This window comes from Orcinus orca, chromosome 11 (assembly GCF_937001465.1).
Source record: "Orcinus orca chromosome 11, mOrcOrc1.1, whole genome shotgun sequence".
Taxonomy (NCBI): Eukaryota; Metazoa; Chordata; class Mammalia; order Artiodactyla; family Delphinidae; genus Orcinus; species Orcinus orca.
The window spans coordinates 92160707-92168510 of record NC_064569.1 but is presented as its reverse complement, the minus strand read 5'-3'; the positions used below and the strand labels follow the sequence as shown (position 1 = coordinate 92168510).

At 56.3% G+C, this 7804-nt stretch overlaps 1 protein-coding gene across 1 annotated transcript in view; it reads left to right on the top strand.

The window, feature by feature from the left end:
* The first annotated feature begins 5584 nt into the window (after window positions 1–5584).
* Window positions 5585–7804, top strand: part of TMPRSS6 (transmembrane serine protease 6) — a 37826-nt gene continuing 35606 nt past the window's right edge. The window contains exon 1 of the mRNA XM_033404984.2: window positions 5585–5769. The gene's annotated coding sequence lies outside the window, so the exon portion shown is untranslated. The remainder of the gene's footprint in view (window positions 5770–7804) is intronic.

Below are 7804 nucleotides of genomic sequence, written 5' to 3'. Positions count from 1 at the left end.
GACAATCGCTTTCTGAGCCCCACTTTCTCACCCGTAAAATGGGGTAAATGGGACCATTTTTCTTATTAGGGGACGAGGCCAGCCCTGTGTCTGGTTAGCAGTAGCATAAAGTCACAGAGTCTTAGCCTCTGTAAGGGTCCCGGAGGCCCTTAGGACCTTGACTCCTTCTGCAGGTGAGGGAACTCAGGCCACCGAGGCGGTGACTCCTGATCTCCCATTTGAATCGATGGTAGCCCATCCTGATGGATTTTCCTTTCTCGAAGCACTAAGGAGCTGCCTCTGAAGGGCAGCTAAGTCTACCGAGGACCCTGTCCTCCGTCTGCTGCTGTGATGACAGAGTGTCTGCCGTGTGTCCCACTGTCTGCGTCCCCCGGGCTGGGCTGCATCCCTCAAGGGCAGACACCGAGACTTGCTTGGTTCCATGGCCTTGGGGTCCACACAGGCCGGCACCGCGTAGGTGCTTGACACCTGTTTAAAGAAGGAGGAAGCGAGTGGACAGAAGTGACAGAGTGTCCCTGGAGGGACCTGCCAGGGCGGCCTCTGAAGGCTTGGTGAAGGCAATGGGAAAGGTGGGTGCAGCTCATGGGGTTTCCTTTCCTCCCAGCCACACGGAGTCTCCAGAGGTCGCACCTGTGTCTGTGTAGGAGAAGGGCGAGGAGGGTAGGAGCTCAGGTGTAGAGAGAGAATAGGCTTCGGAAGTGACTTGAGGACTCAGGGTGACTCGGACCTTTGGAACAGCAGCCCACAGCATTGTCACTAAGCAGCTGACTCCCACCCTCTCATCCTGTCTGTAACAGGCTGAACTGTGTCCCCCAAAAGATATGTGGAAATCCCAAGCCCCAGTAGCTCTGGATGTGACCTTATTTGGATATAAGCATCTTTGTGACTAGATTAGGTCACTAGCGTGTGCCCTGATCCCATATGACCGGTGTCCTTGCAGGAAGAGAAGAGACACTGAGAAAGACACACAGGGAGAAACCCATGCAGTAAAGGTGGCGAGGTTGAAGTTACGTGGCCACAACCCAAAGCAACAGCAAGGAGGCCAGCAGCCACCACAGCTGGAAGAGGCAGGAAGGGTCCTCCCTTAGAGCCTTGGGAGAGAGCGTGTTCCTGCCAGCACCCTGATGGACTTGTAGCCTCCAGCACCGTGACAGAATGAATTTCTGTTGTTTTCAGCCACCCGGTTGGTGGTACCGTGTTAGGATAGTCCTAGGAAACAACTACTCCGCCTCGGGGCCTAGAAGAGCTTCGTTTTCCCAGACACCGTCTAGACGGCGTCTGGCAGGGGCACCCCGAGCCCGCCCCTCACCCCTCACCGCAGCCCCAGGGCTGTGAGCCCTGTGCTTCCTCAGAGGGTTTCAGAGGAGTCTCAGCTGGCTGAGAACCTTCTCCAGGGCTGGACCAGAAGGGGAGCTCTCCCGCTGTCCCCCAGCCTGATCCCCCTGGAACAGCACCCTCACCCCTGTGCTGGATTGAACAGTGTCCCCAGAACCCACGTCCACTGGGAACCTGTGAACATGACCTTGTTTGGACACACGGTCTTTGCAGATGTAAGCCAGTGAAGATGAAGTCATCCTGGATTAGAGGGGGCCCTAAATCCTCTATGACTGGAGTCCATATCTGAAGAGGGAAATTCGGACCCAGAGACACAGACACACAGGAAAGCGGCCACATGACAATAAAGGCGGAGATTGGAAGGATGCTTTTCCAAACCAAGAAATGCCAAGGATTGCTGGCAACAACCAGAAGCTAGGAAGAGGCAAGGGAGGATTCTTTCTTCCTTCGGAGAGAGAATGGACAGACATTTGGTTTTGGCCTCCCCTCCTGAATTGTGAGAGAAGAGATTCCTTTTGTTTTAGACCACCCAGTTTATGGTCATTTGTTACGGCAGCCTAGGAAACCGATACACTTCCCATCAAAAGGACCAGCTCCACCCGCCCTGGGCGGTGCATCCTGGGGCAAGCCAACCTCTCCTCTCAGAACTTTGGTCTCTTCTTTTGCTGAGTGGAGACGCATAGTCCCACTCCCAAGCCTGAACCTGAGGCATCACTGTGAAGGGCCCAACTGGGGGCCCAGAGCTCAAAATACTGTTATCAATGGAGTAGACAGGAACTGTTATTTGTTCACTCAACAAATGTTTGTTTGTCCTGTGTGCTAGGCAGTGTTCTAGGCTGGGATCCAGCAGGGGACCAGACAGACAAACTCTTTGTCTTCACAGGCCTTATAGTCTAGGGGTGGAGAGAGCAGGGGGAGATCATTTCAGAGACACGCTGTGACACGAGCTGCATCTGGGCTGTTGGAGTTCTCTCTGCGGGGCTTTCCTGAGTTCAGACAAGGTCCGCTTCCCCAGCCTCCTCCACCACGACTGAGCTCAAGACAGCGCTAAAAATTCCTATATTTGTCTCTCCAGCCTCTTTGGTGGCCAGCTGTGAGCACTTGGTGTGTTCACACAGCACAGAGTTGCCGTGGTATCTGCCCAGCTCCTTGTGTTAGTTTGCCTGGGCTGTGTAACAAAATACACAAACCAGGCAGCTTTTTTGGCCTCGTGGCATGCGGGATCTTAGTTCCCCAACCAGGTATCGAACCCATGCCCTCTGCAATGGAAGCACGGAATCCTAACCACTGGACCGCCAGGAAGTTCCCAAAACTGAGCAGCTTAAGCACTGGCAATGTAAAGTCTCACGGTTCTGGAGATGAGAAGTCCAAGTTCAGGGCAGTTCGCAGGGTTGGTTCTTTCTGGGGGCTGTGAGGAAGAATCCATTCCACGGCTCTTCCCTACTTTCTGCTAGTTTGCTAGCGATCTTTGGCTCGCCTTGGCCAGTAGAAACATCATCCTGATCTCTGCCCTCATGTTCACGTGGAATTCTCTGTGTGTGTGTGTCTGTCTCCAAATTTCCCCTTTTCATAAGGGCATGAATCATATTGCATTACGGACCCACCCTTCTCCAGTGTAACCTCATCTTAACTAATTACATCTGTGACAACCCTATTTGTAAATAAGGTCATATCCAGAGGTATTGGGGCTTCCATATATGAATTGGGGGGGGGGAGGTCCACACATCACAAGCATCTTCTCTGGACTACCAGGAAGGCAGGCAACGCCCATCCTTCTGGAGGCACCCATCATGCTGGGAGGCACCCAGGGCTGAGGTCAGGGTAGCGACTTGCCACCCCCTAGCCTCCCTCTTGGAGTGTCAACTCATCTTCAGAATGTCTTATGAAGGGGGATGCTAATGTCCAGCTGTCTTCTTTTCCAACCGAGGACTTTTATATAACGTCCAGGTCTGTTGAGCAGATGTCAGACGTGTCTCATTCATGTCCCTGTCCCCAGTACCCAGCACAGCCTGACACTTTGTAAGTGCTTAATACATTTGCGTGATTAATAAACCAGGAGTCGTGAGTTCACATTTCACCAGGGCCTCCTCGGTTTCTGCAAATTGGGGCTAAAAGTGGTATCGACAGAAGGATGGTTGTGAGAAGTAAATGATATAATGCAAGAAGTGCTGGGCACAGTGCCTGGCCCACAGTGAGCCCTCGTCACAGCATCAGCCAGGACCTGGAGGGTGAGGGAGGGTATAGCCGCCTGCCCCTGCCCCTGACTCTACCCTAAACCTGGACTGAAAGAAAGGCAGCTAAGGTTTTTTAAGGGCCTCCCGCATGCCACGCACAGCGTCTGCCATTCACACCCAGTTCCATCTTGATGCCTTCCACAGCCCAGCTTTATCATCCCCGTTCCACAGGTGACAAGACGGCAGCTTTGGGAGGTGATGTGTCTTGCCAGGTCACAGCAGGTGGAAGAACTGAGATTCGGGCCAGGTCCTCTGCTCCCCAGCCCCCAGCTGGACCCTTGTCGCCCGAGTGTGGTGCACATGCTTAAGCCTGTCTCTCTCCCTGTCCTGCTGGGTCAGCCCGCTGCGCCCCGTGGCCTCCAAGCCTCACCGGCCAGGCCTCCAGGTGGTTCCTCTGTCCCTGCAGACCAAGAGGACCCAGTGTTAGTGTGAAATGCAGATTCCCAGGGAGAAGAAAGGCCTTCATCCCCTGTTTGTGACCGTGTCCCGCTGCCTCAGGGACAAGAGTCTCCAGGCCATATGGTTGCCCCATTGACAGAGGGCAGCCTGTCTCATTGGCAGTCTCCACCCATGGCTCTCTGAGCAACTGGGGAGTTGGCACCCTTGCCCCTGCTTTCAGATGCCTCCCTTAACCCTTTGCTGCCCCCCCGCCCACGGCAGCCCTCCCCCCAGGCTGTGGCCAATCGATGGCTTGGCGGCAGGTAAGTACAGAGGACATGATTGCACAAGATCTTCTGCTTTTCAAAGACTGTCCAGCTACCAGCCTGCCCGGTCCGGGGGCCTGGGCCGCTTTGGAGGGGGACAGAGGCAAGGCTTGTGGGTGTCTCTACCTGCCCCCCAGTGCTCCTTGCTCCCATCCTAAGCACCCGTCCCTTGGAACATTTGCAGGGGGGCGGGGCCAGGGCCTGAGAGGAGGGGAGACTGGAGGAAGTAGGGAAAATTGTCCAGGGCGGGGGCAAGGCTGGGGTCCGTGATCTCAGGTCAGGGTTAGACCCTGGGCAGGGCTGAGGGGTAGGAGAAGAGAGGGAAGGTGTTCCCCCCCCCGAGTCTCTAAGGTGTTCCCCACCCAGCCCCTCAGTGTGCCCCCTGCCTGAGCCTGAGCCCAGCCATTCCCCTGCCTGGAGGTGGCCATCAGTCTGTACACACCCAGAAAACCCCGGTTCTCAACACGTGCTTTGGAGCACGGTCATGTCTAAACCCACCACCTCTGCTGCAGCTCCGTTCAATACCACACTTGTGATCCCAGTGTTCTGTTTTGGTCAAATGTGATATTTTAAAAAACTTTATTGAAGTATCCAATGTTCTTGTAGTCACATTAAAAAACGTAAAAATAAGCCGATGAAATGAATTTCAGTAATATATTTTATTAACCCTATACAGCTAACGTGTTATCATTTCAACACGTGATCAACATAGAAAATGCTCCTTGAGCTCATATTACATTCTTTGCACTCAGTCTTCGAAACCTGGTATATATCTTGCCTGTGTGGCACGTCTCAGTTCAGACTGGCCGCATCCCAGGGGCTCAAGAGCTGCATGTGGCCAGAGGCCACCAAAATGGACAGCACAGCTCTCCAGAATCAGGTAGAAATTCAACTAATTTCCAACTAAACAGAAAATAGCACCAACGCCGCCCCAACTCCATTTTTCTCCCCTCCCGTCCCCAGAGCACAGGAGCCCAGCCTCCTTGTCTCTCTCAGAGCCGCCGGCTCCTCTGGTCTCACCTGTCCAGGTAAGGAGACCCGCGTGAGCCCCTGCCCACCCTGCATGGGCCCCCGCACAGCCCCCAGTCCTTGGTCACCCCACCTCATGCTCTAGGGGACCAGGAGCTGTAACCAGGCAGGAATGTCACCAGGCAACAGGCCTCGGGGGAGAGCTCAGATCTCCTGCACCTGCCCGCCAGCCTCCAGGGTGCCCACGGGGCGGGGCGAGGTGGGGCGGGGCACTGCCTGCCTCCTGCCTCCGGCCTGTTGGCCTGTTTACGTGCTCAGTCACAGTGCTGTCCCCAGCCCAACAGGAGGCCCGCGGAGCCTGGGGCCACAGGCCACAGGGGACAAGGGCCAGACACCCCGGCCATGGCTGTGGGCCATTGATCCAGCCCAGGCTGGCTGGGTAGGGGGTGGGGAGACCTTGGTCTGGACAAACAGAGGCTCTGAGGTCTGCGTGCGGCAGGCCCGGCACCCACCTGCCACTCCCAAAGGTAAGCGGGGACCTCCAGGCCAGGGGACCAGGATCTATGAATGACCCGGTGACAGCGTCTACCCGGAGAGCCAGGCCTGGCTCCCTGGGGCTTAAGCCAACTGCCCTGCTCCGAGGCCTGGTCTGCTGGGCCTCACGGGCCAGAGAGTGACCCAGCGAGCAGAAGGCGAGGGGTCCACAGAGCTGGGGTCGGAGGCCAGGTATATGGACAGGCACAGGGCAGTGGAGGGGATGCAGGTTCCGGGGGCTGGGACGCCTGGGGCTCAGCTGGAGCTGGTGGACTCTGGGGCCGGGACGGGGCAGGGGAGAGGCCTGGTCTGCCAGTCTGAGCACCCCACCCTGATTCTGGGCTGGACAAGCTGCCCCCTTCGTACGCAGGTACCCCACCTGGGCTTTCCGGTATGGGAGACAGGCCCAGAGCCCCCCGACACTGCACTATACAGGGGGCAGGCTCAGAGTTGAATGTGGCCGTGTGTGCGTGTGCGTGTGCGTGTGTGCGTGTGTGTGTGTGTGCAAGCGTGCATCTAGCAGTTTGTATGTCACAGATAGCTGCGCGTGTACTTCAGCGTGTTTTCATCTGTGTACACCTGTGTGTGAGTTTATGCGTTTGCGTATGGAAGGGACTTTCACCCATTCCCCCCACGCCTGGGGACTCAGAGTCAAAGCAGCTCGTGGTAAGGGTTGACTCTAGGCCCGAATGGCCTCCCTGGTAGGTCCTAGATAAGAATCCCAGCTCTACCTCACTCTGCTCTGCCTTACCCTGGCTGAGTGGCCTCGAGTACGTCCTTTTCTCTCTCTGTATCTCAGTTTCCCCAGCCATTAAGTAGAGACAGCAAGGCTGCTGGAGGTTGAAATGGAATTCAGCTGTGGTGACAGCCAGCACAGGCTGGCACGCGGGAGGAGGAACGGCTCTGCCCCCGTGAGCTCAGCCTCCTGTAGGCAGACCGAGGACCTGCCAATGGTCAGAAGGGCAGGAGGGGCTGAGGAGCACGTGCCAGGCTGGGGTCCAGGTTCTTGGATCAGGCGAGAAGCCTCAGGCCCCTGTGAAAATTGGGGGTACACCCAGTCCCTCCCTCCAGGCACTCACCTTCAGGGGGACACAGGGGACAGAAAGAATACCCCCAAGATGAGCTGTGCATTGATGGGGGTGGCCCAGGATGCTTCAGAGGAGCAGCCAGAGGCACTCTGGGAGGGCTGCCAGGAAGAGGTGAGAGCTGAGCTGAGGTGTGAAGGGGCCAGGTCAGGAGGTGGGCAGCCCAGGCAGAAGGAAGAAAGCAGGTGGTAAGCAAGAACTTTCAGGGTTCAAGAAACAATCGTGTGATGCTCTTCACCCAGCGCAGGCTAAGAACCCTAGATCTGTTAAAGGTTTCTACCATCTTCATTTTTAGAATCGATCGCCGAGAAGTCCAATGTCGCTGGGGTGCAGCAAGGGAAGAGCGGGAAAGGGGAGAAGGAGGCAGAAGAAGTTGGCCAGGCCACACGTGCACCCAGCATCCTGGCCCAGCAGGAAGGAAGCGCTCTCTGCTCTCAGTGCAGGGCACGCAGGGCACACAGAGTAAAGCCCCTGCTCTGGTGCAGCTTCCAGCCTGGGAGGACACAGACCAAGGACCCAGAAGCATATCCTGCCACGTTAGTCTTGAAAAGAGCGATAAAGAAAAATGTAGCAGAGAGAGGGCAGTGGTCAGGGCAGGTCTCACTGAAGAGGTAACATTTGAGCAAAGACTTGAAGGAGGTAAAGGAGCAGGTCATGAGGCAAGACTGAAGGAAAAGCATTTCTGGCAGAGGGAACAGCAAGTACCAAGGCCCTGAGGCGACCTGTACTCCATCTGTTGAAGGTCAGGAGCTGGGCGTGGCTACCGTAGAAGGAGGGAGAGGACAGAAAGGCGCACAAGCGCCACATCACGGAGTCCCTGGTGGGCTGTGACGAGGGCTTTGGGCTCTGTTCTGGGCGGGGCTTGTGAGCAGGGCACGTGGTGAAGACCCCTCTGGCGGTCATGTGGGAATTGGCTAGTGAGGGTGGCCGGACCGCTGGCTAG